Source organism: Chelonia mydas, chromosome 2 (genome assembly GCF_015237465.2).
Source record: "Chelonia mydas isolate rCheMyd1 chromosome 2, rCheMyd1.pri.v2, whole genome shotgun sequence".
In the NCBI taxonomy this organism is placed as follows: domain Eukaryota; kingdom Metazoa; phylum Chordata; order Testudines; family Cheloniidae; genus Chelonia; species Chelonia mydas.
In genome coordinates, this window is record NC_057850.1 from 126384263 (window position 1) to 126403410 (window position 19148).

General features: G+C 41.6%; 1 long non-coding RNA gene and 1 other non-coding gene across 3 annotated transcripts in view; one reads left to right on the forward strand and one right to left on the reverse strand.

Annotated features, from left to right (window-relative positions):
- The window catches only part of LOC122464573, a 54003-nt gene extending 35362 nt beyond the window's left edge, over nucleotides 1-18641 (forward strand). For both annotated transcript variants that reach the window (XR_006288746.1, XR_006288745.1), the window contains exons 3-4: nucleotides 4185-4292; nucleotides 17939-18641. This is a non-coding gene — a long non-coding RNA (uncharacterized LOC122464573). The remainder of the gene's footprint in view (nucleotides 1-4184; nucleotides 4293-17938) is intronic.
- TRNAL-AAG lies at nucleotides 7667-7748 on the reverse strand. The gene has a single exon. It is a non-coding gene; the product is annotated as a tRNA-Leu (tRNA).
- Nucleotides 18642-19148: the final 507 nt, after the last annotated feature.

Genomic DNA, 19148 nt, shown 5'->3' on the forward strand with positions numbered 1-19148 from the left:
TATACTGGCACATGAAGAGAAGGGAATTACCTCACAAGTGGAGAACCAGTGTTGACAGGACCAATTTGATCAGGGTGGATGTAGTCCACTCCCAATAATAGATGAGGAGGTGTCAATTCCAGGAGAGGCAAAGCTGCTTCTGTAATGAGCCAGCCACTCCCAGTCCCTATTCAACCCCAAATTAACACCTTTGGAAGTGGACTACATCCACCCTGATTGAATTTAAGTATCTTCCCAAGGTCCAGAAGCAAAGCAAGGTTCAGATAGTGGGTCAACTTTGTTATATGTAACCTATTTAAGAGGCCATGGATTTATATCTCCTAGCCCTGCAGAGCTACAAATAGGAGCTTTGTTTAAATTGTAAAATTTCACTATAGACAAGGCAAAGGGTGGGAGAAAGGAAGTATATTTCATTTTACAGATGGGCAGCTGAGTCATATATGTGTTATGACATGCCTGCGGTCATGCATGAATATGAATCAGAACAAAAAGATGAACACAGATCTCTGGAGTCCCAATCCAGTGCCTTATCCACAGGACCAATCTTCCTGCTAGTTGCAAAATAGCTTCTGTAATGTATGTGGCATGTGCAGAGTACATGATGGTATAGAATATGGGCTTTATTGGTGCTCATTTTGCAACAGCTACCAAATTTGTTTGTGGCCTCTGGAATAATGCAACCATCTTAAGCTTGCACCAGAAATGTTGGCATACCCCCTATACTATGTATTTTCACTATATAGACACGTAAACAAGTCTGCCTCCTGGAACACTTAGCGAAATGATTGTCACCAGACCACTAGCTAACAGATAACACTAATACCCCTCACAGTTTGCTGTAGAAACCCCTCTGGAGAAGTGGGCCCCATACTGGCACACTTCCTGTATAACTGTCACAGGCTTGGAATTAATCCTCCTCACACCAGATCTTACAGGATCTGTCACACAGGTATCTGCAGTCAGATGCCGGATCCTACAGAGAGTTTTCAGTTCAGGCTAAATTATTTACCATAAGATTTATATCCCAAAAGGATGATATTGAAATTTTGATACAGCAGTAGAAATAAGCCAATTGGTGCTACAGGAATCTTATTTGGTCTTCATTGGTTTAGTAGGGTGTTGACTCAGTGCACTGAGCTCCCAGGGAAAATCACGCAGCAAATCCTTCTGGTTCTCTTGCATGTTGTCAACAGGGAAGCCCAAGAAGATTAATTAGATTGACTCAGACTGACTGTAGGAAAAACCAGCAGAGTAGGGAATTAGATGGTACTATTCTCAATGGTCCTTTGTTAACTTTTGCCATCATATATGGGGAAAGGGGAAAGAGGTCATGGGAGAATACTCACCATAGTAAGAATGTATCTTTCCTGCAGGAACAGGTGATAAATCAACTGTACGATAAATTGTGATATTCCTTGAGGGCAAAACCACCTCCTTTCTGTATGTCAGATGTCTCTGAATATGGTACTCCATGAAGTTCTGAGGCCAATATGAATGTTATTATATGCCGACACTGGTGTAACAAATGACCATTATCACCCTTCCAGAGTTAATCAGATTTTGGATTCAGGCATGAGGCCAATTAAAAACCTTTAGTGTCCTATGTTTCATGCTGTGCTACGGCTATGAAGCCATCCAGTTGACTGTCAGAACAAGCTTTTCCTGTTATATGTTCTGAATGAAAAAACATATGACAGACAGCTACAGCAGACTGATAGAGCATACAAATCAATAAGAACAGACTGCAACAATCAAGCAGTGTGAATGGTGATAAATTACTGTAAACAATGAAAAATGCCATTGTTTTAAGTAAGAATTCTTACTTATACCTGGGATTCATACATTTAAAATGTTCATGTATTGATACTACCCCGGGATACTGATTTGTAATTCAAGTAATAAAAAAAAATATATTATATGCAAATCAGTTCTTTGAATTGCAGATGCTTATGTGCCCTTATCAGAGATAACGAGACCTCATGCTGATAATAGTTAACTGTGCCAGAAATAAATATGAATGTAACTGCAGTGGGGTTCCTTTGTGATCTATCATTGAAACTGAGGTATTTTAATTGTTCATTGATTAGATTCCATTAGTTTGTAAGGACTCAAAAGAAGCAGTTTAGTGGAGTTGATATAGTTATTGTTCACTTGGCAAGCTTTATTCATTAAGTAAATTAGAAGCTGAATTGACTTTTGATGACACATAATTGGTTTATCTCAATGACTCACTGAAAAATGAAAGTAAAACTAATGGTAAGTGTTCTGGAACAATCTTGGTAACATTATACAAGATCATTAGATTTCAGTGATCAGTTTTCTTTAGGACAATTTTCAAAATTTGCCATTTGTTTCCTGAATATTTCTTGATTATTTTTTAAATATTTCTGTACTTAAAATATGCCAGCTGTGAATACACTAAAGAGATGACTTTTCCTACTGATTCTACCATAAAGAAGAGACCACAGTCAATTGCACTCAGTGCTCAAACTGGAGATGGAGGAAGTGAAACTAGGCCCTCAATCTGAGTGTCAGATCACTCTGAAGAGACACTTCTCCATTTGCACCTCCAGTGACCAACTACCCCCCCACCCCCCACATCTGCATCTCACTACTCCTACTGCTACCACCAATTTGGAATGACAGCACAGCAAAATGTAAGAAAATGATTAGATAAGACTTATACTTCATAAGGACTATTCTTCTTGATCTTTCTTTCCTTTCCATTTTTGTGTGTCTGACTTTCTCTACAAAAAAAGTAATATTTTAAAATAATAATAAACTGTTACCTATTGATTTCTCTGCTCTTAAGGTGCTAGTTTCTTAGTCTTTAGTTTACAGATGAGGAAATTGTGGCAGAAAATTGTAAATTCCTTAGATCAGAGTGAGCCAGTGGCAGACCTAGGAACAGAACCCTGCTCTCTTGAATGGCTGTTCTGTGGCCTGTGTTTCTATCCCTTATGTGTCTCCTCCTTGTGTGCCACTCCTGTATACAAGTGCAATAGCTGAAATCATCCAAGGTGTTCTCTCACAGTTCCTAGATTTGTGTAGTTGGAGACTGGAGAAAGGCATTTTCAGTGAACAGCTCTCAGTTATGGAATTGACTCCTGCTACTGGTTTGAACGAACGTGAATTTCTTGACCACCTGGGGACATTGTGAAATCCACATATTTTTGTCAATCTAGTTGGGAACAACCCAGCCAAACTCCTTAGTGAAGGGTGGAGGCATGTTTATTGTTGTGTATCTCACTGAGTTTGTACAAAACCATATTATCATCAGGGTATCTTTACAGTGTCTGAGTAGTGGACTGAGTATGGGGCTAGGAATTAGGTTCTCCTTCTGATTCTGCCACCAAGTCACTCAGTGAGCTCAGACAAATCACTTAACTTCCCATGGCTGAATGCCACCTCTGTAAAATGGATATAGTGTTTATTCACCTTCAGAGTACTTGGATAACTACCAGTGTGAAGCACTGTGTAGTGTCATCAGGGCCTTTGTATTTATAACATGATAGTAAACAATAGTACCACTACTCCATTACCTGCCAATATATTAACAATGACGGATAAGCCCATTAGTTGGGATGTTTCTGCTAAAATCTCTTCAGTGGGACTCAGTGCAGCAGCAGGGGCCCCACTGGTGTGGAAGCTTGCAGAATCAGGAACTTAAGTTGTCGTTGTTAGGCTGACGCTTGAGTTGACTGCGGTGGTTCCCAACTTTTTTTAGTAGAGCTGGTTGAAATTTTTGTGTCAAAAGTAAGTTAAATGAAAAAAAAAAGACTCTTGCATTAAACACATTTTTGCAGAAAAAATCATTTTTGATTAAATATTTTTCCATCTTAAAAAAAAATGTTCCTAGTAAAGGAAAAGAAACATTTATTTTTCCCCAAAACTTTCCACCAAAAGACTTGCCAGTCTTCAAACATCGCTATTCCTTGGATCTTATAATTTCTTTAGGGCTTTCTTAGACTATATATAGATTCTGACCTGTGATTATGTTCTGCAGCTAAATTCTTTGGCAGCAGTGTAAGATTATGTAAGTTCTCTGGCCTGTGTATGCTTTTTGATACCTATTGTGGTTTTTTGGCAGGATGTTTTGTAGGCAGTTTTCCTTGCACTTTGTTGGCTAAATTGTTAACTATAGTTCTAACTTTATTTTCTCTCTCTCTCCATTTCTTTCATAGAAATAAGGTGATTGGATAAAGCTTACATGAGAAAGCAAGAATATGGAGAAGAGATGTGGGGTGATTGAGGAGGGGAATGGAGAGATGGAAGAGGGCATCTTGGAGGAGGTGAGTGTAATAGAGTCCTTGGTGGGTTATGTGGCCTACTGGTTAAAGCACCTAATTCTCCCCCTGCCCCACCTCCTTGGTGGGTCAGTCTTCAGTCCTGGACCCCCTTTACTCAGAGGAGCAGTAAGGAATACAGATGGTTCAAGTTCCTCCTTTAATGGGGGCAGTGGTAGGGGAACCTGGATCTGCCCACTCCATTGGGCTCTGACCCAGGGCCCTGGAAGGGTCAACAGTATCTGCCCCCCAAAAGTGCCCTTGGAGTTATCCTCCATAGGTCACTTCCTACTTCTTCTTTTCTCTCCCTGCTTTCACTCCCAGATAAGGTAAAGAGAACAGAAAAGGGAACCAAACCATCAGCCCCAACTGGGAGCAGCATATAGTCTCAGCAGGAGCCTTCAGGAGAGGACTGTCCTCCTCCCCAGCCTCCTTTCTTTTGAGCTGGGTTGCTCCCTTTTCAACCTCTTCTCCAGGGGGAGCATGCTCTGCAGGGGTGGTGGAGTGCAGCTTCCTGGCCCAGTACTGGCCTTCCAGGCCAGTGTGGTGATTGTATACTCCATCATGGTGAGGATCAGCGGGCCAAAACAAATGGCAGGGTTAAGCTGGAAAGATCAGTTAATAGCAATATAGGTGGATAAGTTAATAGAAAATCATGGGCTACTTAAATAACATTCCAGTAAATCATTTGTTTTACTATGTGAATCCTCAGTCAATTGGGTCACTCTTTGTTTTTAAACAAAAAAAGTAACAGCACACAAGTACTTTTTGTAAGTTTTGTATATTAATTTGGGGGCTTCAGTGGATGCAGACAGTAGAGTTCTCTCGATAGCATCAAGATTTTATTCATCCTCCCCCAAAGGCAATTTTAATTATTTTGTTAATTCAAAGTGTCTTGAAATCTCTTAACTTCCAAGGGCCAGTAACTACCCGTACTCATCCAGAATAGCACCATACTCCCCAAGTAGTATGCTCTCATTTGCTCCTGAAAACTGTTTTAAAACCAATGTTTAGGGGATGACTATGCTGCAAATACCTGCATTCATATGTAAACAAGGACAACATACCCTATCCATGACAAAATTACTTGCCCTAGTTATACAGCCTGAGTAACTGAATCAGGGACCAGAACCAAAACGTTGGACTTAGGTCACCTATCACAGACGATGAATTAGGAATGGTCAAAGAGAAAGCTGAAGAAAATGGTAATCAATTCATAGACTGAAATATCTTTGCAAAGAAAGGTTTGGCCAGCTATGAATAAAGGGGGGGGGGGGGGAACCCTGTAAAATAGCCCAATTGGTACCTCTCGGGAATTAACCCCCACACACTCAGTTTGCATTTTATTTATTTCTACTATCTGTGATTTTTTCTCTCTCTCTTGCTTTAAGCCTTGGTTCAAAAAAGCACTTTAACAAGTGCCTGCAGTTAACTGTAACCTTAAATGCTTTGCTGAATAAAGGACTTAGTCTTTCCAAATCACATACCCAACAGAAGTTATGAATTATAGCCTAAGGGTGTCTATTTTAAGCACCCAAGGTTATAAGCAGGGTATTACAATATAAATACATATCAAGGTCTCCAAATTAAAACTCCAAAGCCTAGCTCAAAGCCCTGATCTTTTTTAATCAGCAGCCTAAGAGCTCTCTATTCCCTCCTGTGCTCCAGTTAGCTAAATGATATTGCTTAGATAAACACTATACCTATTCTGATTAGCTTCATGTTTATTCATGGAGTCAAAGAGTTTAGAGGTGGGGAAGAAACCTCCCAGGTCATCTAGTGCAACTCTTTGCCAATGCAGGATTGTTCCCAGTAGGATATTGCTAGGTGTTTTGTATGCTCCAGCTTCAAATGATTCAAACTGTGGGGCTTCTGCCACTTCCTGTAGGTTGCAGTGGTGTTCCCAAGGAAAACTTTTACCCAGATTAATAGACTTTAATCTTTAAAAAAATGTGATGATACAGTTTGCATTTTCCTTTGCTCAATTTCTTTCTATTATACACAGACTAGCTAAAGCAATGGCCAAATGTCCTTATTAGGGTATTTTTAGACTAGAGCTGGAGGTGTAATTTCCAGTTTGAGTTAACGTAACCATTCTCAATCTCATTGAGCTAACATGACACATATGGAAATGTTGCTATGATGGTGTGAGCCTGCCCAGGATTGTAGGCATATACTCGGGGCAGTTAGCCCCTCCTCCACTCGCTCTGCCTCGGCTACACTTTGATTTTTAGCCCGCCAGTTAGATCCGAGCTAGGCCTGGTCTACACTAGAAAATTAGGTCAGTGTAACTATGTTGCTCAGGGTTGTGAAAAATCCACACCTCTGAGGAACAAGTTAAGCCAACCTAAATCCCTTTGTAGACAGCACTGGGTTGATAGAAGAAGAAGGGGACTACCTTTGCCAATGGAAGAACTCCTCCCATTGGCATAGGTAGTGTCTACACCGAAGTGCTGGGTGACCTATGGAAAACACCTGAAAAATCTGGAATGCCAGCAGCAGCACTTTCTTTGGAAGATCCTCAACGTAAAGTGGGAAGCTTGTTGCACTAATGTCGATGTCCTCACAGAGGCCAACATCTTCAGTGTTGAGCTGAGGTGGAGCAGGAACTGTGTGTGCATGCCTGATCTACGCTTACCAAAACAACTGCTGTACACCCAACTCACCAAAGGAGAAAGGAAATGGGGAGGCCAAAAGAGATGTTTTAAAGACACCCTCAAGATAAACATCAAGAGATGTGGCATTGACACCTCACACTCAGAGACAGCAGCCCAGAATAGGGATAATTGGTGAAGACTTGTCTGAGAGGAAACATCCACTTTTGAGGAAAATCTCCTTGCCCTGGTTGCAGCAATGCCAGAAAAGAAAGGAAAGACAACTGTCACGCAGCAATTGTGGCCCAATATAATGTCCCAAAGATATTGCAGGAAGTTGCTCTGTCTGCCATAGTAGCATCATTACTGATCATATTTTATGTAATCAATTACAGGAGCTATGTAAATGAAATCTCAGTCTTGACTGAGCATCTGAAAGGATCAAGATAGTGACAGAGTAAATATATCTATTAGGAGAAACTTTTCATTTTACATTTTATCAGTTCAATAGATCTTTAATGGAGCTGACTTTTGTGATCTTATATTTATCAGTAGCGTGTACTGCATATATATAATACCATTCAGTGCATAAATATGAATGTGAAGATCATAGAATATCAGGGTTGGAAGGGACCTCAGGAGGTCATCTAGTCCAACCCCCTGCTCAAAGCAGGACCAATCCCCAATTTTTGCCCCAAATGGCCCCCTCAAGGATTGAACTCACAACCCTGGGTTTAGCAGGCCAATGCTCAAACCACTGAGCTATCCCTCCCCCCAAAAGTGTTGTGGCAGCGGTGGGATTCAAACCCACATCCCCGAAGAGACTAGAGCCTTAATCCAGCGCCTTAGACCGCTCGGCCACGCTACCTACCTACCTACAAGATAAAAGAGAGAAGCTGAACATTTTATCTTAAATAGGGAAAACAAACAAAAAACAAAAACAAACCTTTGTTTTATTTTATCTGCATTTTGATGAATTGAGGGAGGCCAAGTCGATGTAACCCTGACAGTTGCCTGGCCGTGACTTTTTTTCCTCTTTATTGTGTACAGAATTGCAAGTCATGGCTTTCAGGTTATGTAGAAGGCCAAAGTAGATTATCATAATGACCTCTTTGAGCCTTAAAATCTTGAGTCCTCTACTGAGAAATGTATAGATGGACTCTTGACCTATTGGGAATCCACAGGGATCTGCCCAGCTGTTTCCCAGTGCAGGATCAGAGTCTAACAAAGGCATATCCCTTTTCAGTTAAAGAGAACTACAAAGTCCATGGTGTGTCTCTTTTATGTCATCTCTTTCCGTAAAAAGTATCTTGAAGCTTGTCATTTCTGGCACAAGCAATTGTTCTGTAATGAAAGTTTTATTATATAAACAAACAATACAAATATTTGTCCACAACAATATATAATTCATGCATATTCTGAATAGTGTGACTGGTGACGGGATGAAAGGTTATTTTTTTGTTTGTTTGTTTGTTTTTTAATGTAATGAACCAGAAGTATACATAACTGTTATGAATGAATACTGGTCACTCTGCATATACCCACATCTTAAAGGTGGGAACATTAATATTTCACTTAGTATTAAAATGTAGAAAAATGTTACTTTTCTTGAGGATATATTTCTTTTTTTTTAAAGACGTTTGCATGAAAACCAGCATCTCAGGCATCTTTGTTGATGGTTCATCTGCTCCAGTTGGTTATTCTTAATCATGAACTTCTATTAGTTCCTCTTGTGTTTTGTACGGCCACACACTTGCATTTTAATTTTAATGTACGGGTTGTTAAACTGTACTTTACAATTTTGTAGAACTTATGATTAGCTCCACATCTTGGGCTTTAATTCAGTGAAATATTTAAGCACATGCTTAAAGTTAAGCTTGTGGCTCAGTGTTTTGCTGAACTGCGGTGCTAGAAAAGATAGGAATTTGGAAACAAGCTGTATGCAATGACAGATGAGGAAAAGGTTGGGTTTTTTTATTTGTTTGTTTGTTTTTAGATAGTCCTCATGCTCTCTCCAAAGTGGGGCTTTGTTAGTACCTTTCAACATCTGTGAATTAACAATCTGGGTGTTTCATGCTGTCCCCATAGAAGTTAACAACAAAACTCCCATTGATTTTAATTGTTCATGACTGGATCTTTCCTTGTTGTGTGGGGATTCTGAGCTGGTTAAGACTAATACCTTTCACATGCTTACCACCTCCTCTTGATATATTTGACTTGGGAATTAACACATTACAAAGCATCCATACTCTGTGCACTCAAGACTGCCTACTTGTGTGCCAGTTTGGTTTTCTTGTATCCTGATATACTGGTTCCACTCCATGCTGTTTGCTTGTATGTAGCCTAATCAAATGGAGGCACATATATCAATGTCGAACTCTAAAGAATGATAGATCACAACAATGCCCCAGCTGAGAAATTAGCACAAAGTGACAGCAGACTGAAAAGCCAGAATCCAGAAGCAATATCATGTTTTGTATTGTACTGTCCTTATTCAGGTTGGTGGACATTTACACAAGTAGTCATGAGAGCCAGTGACCAACGTAAGTAAAGGTTGCACAGGCTAGCACTAATAGGAGGAAACTAGAATTAAAGCATTCTCTAAAGTCAAGGACTTTCATTTGAGGGAAGATGAGCTTTAAAGATACTCTCCCAAAAATACAATAATAGTTGTAAATACAATAAATGCAATGGGATGCATTACCAAGAGCAAAACACAGTTCCTATAACAGGGAAGGAAAAGAGAAATTGTATGCAGTTGTAAATAAGAAACAAACAACAAGAAAAAAGAAAACTCAGTGATATGTTTCGCTAGAAGATAAGGGGAATTAACTAGCAATACATCCCTATAGACTGACAGAGCTGTGTAAAGCTTTCAAATTTAAAAAATGTCCTTTTAAAGGAATTGTAACTTCAAGAAAATAAAAGTGAAAGGAAGTGAATAAGATATCTAGTCAGCATGAAAGGAAATAGAAAGACAACCAGTTCATCCAAATCTTGGCTAATATGAGAAAATGTTTTGTGAGAATGAGGTATCTGATGATTAAATAGGGCAGGAAGAATACTGAAAATAAGGATTCCAACTAATTGGAGAGGGAGTGCATTAGCTTCAGTTTCCAAACGGAAAAAAGTGAGTCTCATGCTGTTGCTGTCAGTAGTTGGGCATTTCATTATCTGAACAGTGTATGACAATGTTGAAAATAACAGTAAACCAGCAATGTAAATTAGAGAAAAAGTGAATACACCGCTGCTCTATAAAAAGTTCCTTTTTTATTTTTTCAGTTGTAAGACTTCCCAGACCTCATCTGCATAGTCTGACAGCTAACTGAAGGGAGAGATAAGAGATGAATACAAATAATATCTCCTTCCCTAACATAGCACAGATATCAAAAATACTTTTGGTCCAAAGTGAAGAAAAGATCGAATGCTTTAATGCTGGTACTTTGGAGGGTATCTGCACTTTACCTGCTGTCAGTTTTTATTGTAGTAATACAGAAATTAGGATATGTGGTGCAAAGAGATTATGTAAAGAAAAATACTGCATGTGAAAGATGATCTCGTTGCATAGAATCAAATGTGCATTTGGTGTAATACCCCTTTTTCCCAGAGTGCATGTCTCTTCGGGGATTATCAGACTTTGGGGCAGAAAATTAACTATGAAAGACCATTCATTAGAATGCCTAGTTTTTGAGGTAGTCAAAAAAGTAGTCCTTTTCTGCAAACTAAAAATTCCCTTAAAGAAAGATGAATGGCATCATTTACCAATAGATAAACTGCTATAGTTAACACATCTTGTCCCATGGTGATATCAGTGGAGATTAGTATTGTGACCATTTGCTAGACTTGCAAGAACATCTGAATAGTTAGTGTTCAATAAGTGTCACCACTAAAACAGATTTGTTTTGGTTTCTAATGACCAGCAGCCAACATATTGTTTTCCCTGAAGCATAATAGAGATGGGTCTGAACCATACTACTGCATTCTGTTGAACTCTGGATCCAATCCAAATTCTGATTCAGGCCAATCTATAAGATTCATCCAAACTGTAACAACAGATCAAACCATCTCAGAGTTGGGGACATTCAGGTACAAGCTCTAAAGCAGGATTCTCATCTCAGTTACATCAATTTTATGTCAGTGTAACTCTACTTATTGCAGTGGAGCTGCTCCTCCTAATTTATGTCTGTGTATGTGGGAGGGAAGTGAGTGGCTTGCTGATTTTTATGTACTCCATTTGTCCTTTGCAGCTGCATACTTTCCCTTGATCCTAAAATATTTTCTTTATTTCTTTATTGAAAGCATTTAGTAAGATACAAGCAGCAACATAATTAAACATAGTTATAGGTATTTAGCAAAACTCAGTATGGTGTTCCCTGGGCATGAAAATTAATTCTTTTTCTTTTAGAAGTTAGTCAACTACATCTCCCCTTATGTGACTATAGCTGATAATGTTTTAATGCCCATAGGGCTCCTTTGTGGAGATAAAATAGTACAGAATATATTGAATTCAATCACTGAAACAAAAACAAAAAAATCTTACTGCTGAGTTTGACTTGAGACAAATAAAACATCATACAAAGTTTTCCCTGGAGTAGTTTCATTAGAATGTTAATAATAAATATTCACTGATTACTGTCCTTTCCTGAAATTGGAGTCCTGTGCTAAAGGGAGAACTGATAGATGAGATTATTCTATTCGAACTGTGAAGGGGATAGCATAGAAGAGTCTGGCCTCCTTCCTGGGTTCAGATCTCAGCTCTGGCCAACAACCCATTCCCCAAAAAAAGTTTCTAAGGAATAAGCTTTTATTAAAAAATAACTATAAAAATATTTGTGCAAACAATATTGCAAATGTGAGTCCAGTGCAGTGTTTTCTTCAATGAGTCTTCTAGCAAAAAGCTTTAACCAATAAAGTTGAGGACACCATTTCATCTCAGTGAAGAGAAAACTGTGAAGCATCATAATCTGTCTGAGGGATAACATAGGGACAGTCTAACAGTGTATTTGAACTTCTAGTAGGCTTTGGACATCCTACATGTCAAAACTTAGCACACATTTTGACCGATGGTTGTGAGGATAAATCTTCTATCTAGGAAGATGTGTGATGATCCACTATGTGGATCACTTATAAATCTCACAGTAAATAGTGTATTTGACCTTTGCTCATAAAGAAGAGGAGGTGTCAGTGAAACCATTGCTGTATCTAAGTCCTGTTCAAGTCTGAAGCCTCACTGGAAGTGATCTAAGATACCGAAGAAAGCCAAATGCTGTTGGTGATGATTTTCCACCAGCTTCTCAATTACATTACTAAAGAAAGCGAGATATCAGACAGGTTGCTAAGTTAGCGTTGTTAATGGTGATGTTTTCTTAAGTAAGGTCTGGAGGGCCATTTGTTGAAGTGCTGTGGGTAGTTTACTCTCTTCCACTGAAGGAATCAATTCTGAAGCACTAAGAGGAGAGGGAAGTGATCAGGAACAGTCTTCATGGATTCACCAAGGGCAAGTCATGCCTGACTAATCTAATTGCCTTCTATGACGAGATAACTGGCTCTGTGGATGAAGGGAAAGTAGTGGACGTGTTGTTCCTTGACTTTAGCAAAGCTTTTGACACGGTCTCCCACAGTATTCTTGCCAGCAAGTTAAAGAAGTATGGGCTGGATGAATGGACTATAAGGTGGATAGAAAGCTGGCTAGATTGTCGGGCTCAATGGGTAGTGATCAATGGCTCCATGTCTAGTTGGCAGCCGGTATCAAGTGGAGTGCCCCAAGGGTCGGTCCTGGGTCCGGTTTTGTTCAATATCTTCATAAATGATCTGGAGGATGGTGTGGATTGCACCCTCAGCAAGTTTGCAGATGACACTAAACTGGGAGGAGTGGTAGATACGCTGGAGGGTAGGGATAGGATACAGAGGGACCTAGACAAATTGGAGAATTGGGCCAAAAGAAATCTGATGAGGTTCAACAAGGACAAGTGCAGAGTCCTGCACTTAGGATGGAAGAATCCAATGCACCGCTACAGACTAGGGACCGAATGGCTCGGCAGCAGTTCTGCAGAAAAGGACCTAGGGGTTACAGTGGACGAGAAGCTGGATATGAGTCAACAGTGTGCCCTTGTTGCCAAGAAGGCCAATGGCATTTTGGGATGTATAAGCAGGGGCATTGCCAGCAGATCGAGGGACGTGATCGTCCCCCTCTATTTGACATTGGTGAGGCCTCATCTGGAGTACTGTGTCCAGTTTTGGGCCCCACACTACAAGAAGGATGTGGAAAAATTGGAAAGAGTCCAGCTGAGGGCAACAAAAATGATTAGGGGACTGGAACACATGACTTATGAGGAGAGGCTGAGGGAACTGGGATTTTTAGTCTACGGAAGAGAAGAATGAGGGGGGATTTGATAGCTGCTTTCAACTACCTGAAAGGTGGATCCAAAGAGGATGGCTCTAGACTGTTCTCAGTGGTAGCAGATGATAGAACAAGGAGTAAAGGTCTCAAGTTGCAGTGGGAGAGATTTAGGTTGGATATTAGGAAAAACTTGTTCACTAAGAGGGTGGTGAAACACTGGAATGCCTTACCTAGGGAGGTGGTGGAATCTCCTTCCCTAGAAGTTTTTAAGGTCAGGCTTGACAAAGCCCTGGCTGGGATGATTTAGTCGGGGATCGGTCCTGCTTTGAGCAGGGGGTTGGAGTAGATGAGCTCCTGAGGTCCCTTCCAACCCTGATATTCTATGATTCTATGATTCTATTATTCTAAGCACTAGCAATGTATCTGAGCATGGGCACAGGTACTCTCTATGCATCTTTACCAGTCTTGCAGAACAAGGCTCCAACTCATATGCTGTAGTATTGGTAAAGGCAAGCTCTCTATGCCATAATTAGTCAGATTTCAAGTTTTTTTTCCTCCATTGCTGCTCCACTCTTTTGCCACCTTGCTTCAACTGTTACAGGTAGGGTTGCCAGGTGTCAGGTTTTCAACTGGAAAGTCCAGTTTTAAGGGGACCTGTATAGTCTCCAGTCATAAGTATTGACCTGTCACCAAAAGTCCAGTTACCACAATTCCGATCTTGTGCCCCCCACCCCCAGCAAGCCCAAGGCCCCTTTAGCCCCCAAGTGCCGGCCCCAGAAGTTGCACAGGCTGCTCCCGGGGCTGGGACAGACCAACCTCTGGGAACCTCCCCCGGCTGCAGGAAGCTCCAACCCTTCTTTCTTCCCCCTTTGCTCCACGCAAACTCTTTGCCTCAGTCCCACTGCTGGATGGAGCCTACCTCTTCTCTTTATGGTGAGTTGAGCTTTGGATGGGAGGTGGTTCTGGTAAAGGGCAAAGGTACCAGACCCTTGTGTGCTGGGAAGCTCAGAGTTGTTTTGCTTTGCTTGGGGGAGATTGCTAAAGGAAGCCCCTGCACTTTCAATCTGAAGCCATTCTATCAAAGTGGCACATCAGGGCAGGGCATGGTGAAGAATATAGGGCTGGAACCCCCTCAAGGTGCCTGGGCTCTGCCTTGGAAAGCAAGTGCTGCAACAAATGGAAGGATTTGTTTGCTCTGAAGTGTTTGCTAATAATGGCAAGTCAAAGCCAGCTTCCCTTCTCCCCCAGGCCCCATGCATTCATCCCATTCGTTAGTATCTCAATTGCTGCTAGCGAGCTTGTTCTGGCTGTTTGATAGTGTATATGCGGGTAACTATTTGGTGCAGAACATTTTGACCATAGCTGTAGTGTCCAGTTTTGAGAAATTTGAAAGTTGGCAACCCTAGTTACAGCTCTTCAAGGAACAAAATCAATGCGTGGAGATTGTAGGGCGAATTAGGGGCCATTATACTGATGTTTACTCTAGCACCCTACCTACAATTCAAACACTGGTTCATTGCTAGGTCCGTGTGTTGCTATGGGATGACCTTGTGGCTCCCTAACACTAAGGGTATGCCAGCACAGTGATTTCACTGTGCTTTCAAAGGAGAAAGGGGAAGCCTTTACCTTTGTCTGGAATATATGTTGGTCAGAACGTGAAAAAGGGGTAGTTTTACTTTGCTCTCAAAGCTCAGGCCTGGCGACGGGGAGAGGGCCAAAGGGGGCAATTGCCCAGGGCCCCGGGTGATTTAAAAGGGCCCAGGTCCTTGGCCGCTGCCGTTGTAGTAGAGGCAGCAGCTGGGTGCCCGAGGCCCTTTTAAATCGGCCAGGCGGGCCACAGGCCAGGGCTCCAAGGTGTGCGCACGGTGGTACCGGTGGTGGCAAAGGCAGCCAGGCGGGCATGTGGAAACCCTGGCCATGCCGGAAAAGTGCACCCAGCAGTGCAGCTGGCAGCTGGCTGGGCACCAGTAGCACAGATGGCAGCAGCTCACTAGGCACCAGCCACCACAGGCGCAGCACCTGTGTCCGTGAGGCCTTGGGGTCCATTGACTGCTCTGTCCTGGGGCCCGGAATTGCTGTCGGTGGGCCTGCCAAAGCTGAAGATTAACTCCAAAATATTTGTTAGTGTGAATTAACATCACCACAGGTACTAAAGAAATTGATATGAGATTATTTTAAAGAATCCTTATTGTGGTTACAGGGACAAACCATCCCGATGTGTAGAAAGAATAGTAAATATAGCAGGCGACCAGCTTGGCTTAACAGTGAAATCCTTGCTGATCTTAAACACAAAAAAGAGGCTTACAAGAAGTGGAAGATTGGACAAATGACCAGGGATGAGTATATAAATATTGCTCGGGCATGTAGGAATGAAATCAGGAGGGCTAAATCACACCTGGAGTTGCAGCTAGCGAGGGATGTTAAGAGTAACAAGAAGAGTTTCTTCAGGTATGTTGGCAACAAGAAGAAAGCCAAGGAAAGTGTGGGCCCCTTACTGAATGAGGGAGGCAACCTAGTGACAGAGGATGTGGAAAAAGCTAATGTACTCAATGCTTTTTTTGCCTCTGTCTTCACGAACAAGGTCAGCTCCCAGACTACTGCACTGGGCAGCACAGCATGGGGAGGAGGTGGCCAGCCCTCTGTGAAGGAAGAAGTGGTTCGGGACTATTTAAAAAAATTGGACGTGCACAAGTCCATGGGGTCGGATGCGTTGCATCCGAGAGTGCTACAGGAATTGGCGGATGTGATTGCAGAGCCATTGGCCATTATCTTTGAAAACTCATGGCGATCCAGGGAAGTCCCGGAAGACTGGAAAAAGGCTAATGTAGTGCCAATCTTTAAAAATGGGAAGAAGGAGGATCCTGGGAACTACAGGCCGGTCAGCCTCACCTCAGTCCCCGAAAAATCATGGAGCATGTCCTCAAGGAATCAATTCTGAAGCACTTAGAGGAGAGGAAAGTGATCAGGAACAGTCAGCATGGATTCACCAAGGGAAAGTCATGCCTGACTAACCTAATTGCCTTCTATGATGAGATAACTAGTTCTGTGGATGAAGGGAAAGCAGTGGATGTGTTATTCCTCGACTTTAGCAAAGCTTTTGACACGGTCTCCCACAGTATTCTTGTCAGCAAGTTAAAGAAGTATGGGCTGGATGGATGCACTACAAGGTGGATAGAAAGTTGGCTAGATTGTCGGGCTCAACGGGTAGTGATCAATGGCTCCATGTCTAGTTGGCAGCCGGTATCTAGCGGAGTGCCCAAGGGTCGGTCCTGGGGCTGGTTTTGTTCAATATCTTCATTAATGATCTGGAGGATGGTGTGGATTGCACCCTCAGCAAGTTTGCGGATGAGACTAAACTGGGAGGAGTGGTAGATACACTGGAGGGTAGGGATAGGATACAGAGGGACCTAGACAAATTGGAGAATTGGGCCAAAAGAAATCTGATGAGGTTCAACAAGGACAAGTGCAGAGTCCTGCACTTAGGATGGAAGAATCCAATGCACCGCTACAGACTAGGGACCGAATGGCTCGGCAGCAGTTCTGCAGAAAAGGACCTAGGGGTTACAGTGGACGAGAAGCTGGATATGAGTCAACAGTGTGTCCTTGTTGCCAAGAAGGCCAATGGCATTTTGGGATGTATAAGTAGGGGCAAGCAGATCGAGGGACGTGATCGTTCCCCTCTATTCAACATTGGTGAGGCCTCATCTGGAGTACTGTGTCCAGTTTGGGGCTCCACACTACAGAAGGATGTGGAGAAATTGGAGAGAGTCCAGCGAAGGGCAACAAAAATGATTAGGGGTCTGGAACACATGACTTATGAGGAGAGGCTGAGGGAGCTGAGATTGTTTACGGAAGAGAAGAATGAGGGGGGATTTGATAGCTGCTTTTAACTACCTGAAAGGTGGATCCAAAGAGGACGGATCTAGACTATTCTCAGTGATAGCGGATGACAGGACAAGGAGTAATGGTCTCAAGTTGCAGTGGGAGAGATTTAGGTTGGATATTAGGAAAAACTTTTTCACTAGGAGGGTGGTGAAACACTGGAATGGGTTACCAAGGGAGGTGGTGGAATCTCCTTCCTTAGAAGTTTTTAAGGTCAGGCTTGACAAAGCCCTGGCTGGGATGATTTAGTTGGGGTTGGTCCTGCTCTCGGCGGGGGTTGGACTAGATGATCTCCAGAGGTCCCTTCCAACTCTGATATTCTATGATTCTATGATTCTAGTGGTAGATTTACAGCTGTGCGTGTTTCCGAAGCAATGGATGCTCAATAATGCTCACTGATAGTTTTGAGGATTGTGATCCTGCAACTGCCTGGACTTAATAATACTTTCCACTTATATATTACTTTACAAAATCAGTTAGATATCATAACACCCCAATGAAACAGATGAATATCTTTATATCCCTTATGCAGATGGGCAAGCCAATGCACAGAGAGGATTCAGCAATTTTTACTGAGGTCAGAAAGAATGTCAGTAAAGAGGATGAGAAGTTGGAACTCCTTGGTTCTATTCTCAGCACTGGCAAAGACACAATCACTAAGTTTTACACCCATGTAATTCAACTGTCACTCTGATTTTTCTCAGGCATAGAGGGGAAGAGGGTCTAACCTTCTTCCTCATTCAAACAAAGTTCTCTTTCAATGTCTGCATTTCCTCACAATGAATTTAAAACCAGACAATAAAATGTGTTAGCTAATTCTTTTATTTTTTTTTCAGAGCAGCTGATCATCCTTGTGAAAGTGTTCATTCCACTTTTACTTTTCTCTTTTCCTTGGAACAGTTCTTGGATGGACAGATGAAAAGATAGCATATCTCTGCTGATGCTTACTTGGGTTGTTTTAATCTTTTTCATAATAAAGATGAGTTACAATGAGCAGTCTTCAGTATCTGCTGTTCCTGAAACTACTCCTGGAATAATTTGTCTTCTGAGGCTTGTGACTAACTGCTTCAACATGACAACAATCACAAGTGTGTATTTCCATTTTACAGTTTTATATGGGAACTAAATCTGTTCTGTGTAAACGAAGCAAAATAAAATCCATGTTTATGATCCTTGTAAAAAACTGAAGAGAAAAAAAACGAAAAAAACCAACAACAATAAAGTTGGCTTACAGCCAGATTACTTTAGTATGGAAGCATGCATAATATCTTAAATGCAAAATCTGCCCATTAGAACAGCGCAGAAAGGTTCAAAAGTCAAAGGCTTGAGCTGCTTCTTAACATTGGTACATTCTCTCTAATTTTAAGGAATCCCATTATTGTAATACAGTGCCCCCCCTCCGCCCCACAAACACCCTAGACCACCATCCTGCATCCAAGTTGATTCAAAATCCAGTCTTCTTTCTTTATGCTTGTTCTGTTTGCCTGAAAAAAACCTTGTCTGGTAATGTCAAAACTTGCATGGCAGCTTAGAATTTGAATGGAAAAAGGATTTTAAAGTAGCAGGTTTAAAATAAATAAAAGGAAATTCTTCTTCACTCAGCGCACAGTCAACTTGTGGAACTCCTTTCCATGAAGAGGTTGTGAAGGCTAGGACTATAACAGGGTTTAAAAGAGAACTGGATACATTCATGGAGGTTAAGTCCATTAATGGCTATTAGACAGGATGGGTAAGGAATGGTGTCCTAGCCTCTGTTTGTCAGAGGGTGGAGATAGATGGCAGGAGAGAGATCACTTGTTAGGTTCAATTTCTCTGGGGCACCTGGCATTGGCCACTGTCAGTAGACAGGATACTGGGCTGGATGGACCTTTAGTCTGACCCAATATGGCCCTTCTTATGTTCTTATATTCTTAAGGATATTCTTCAGGATATTCTTCTTATGCTGACATCAGGGAAATTTGAGTTAAGGAAAGACATTCCAAGTAGTAGCAATGACAGAGTGCCATTAGAATAAGATCTGAAGGGAGCTATTCACAGCTCATCACT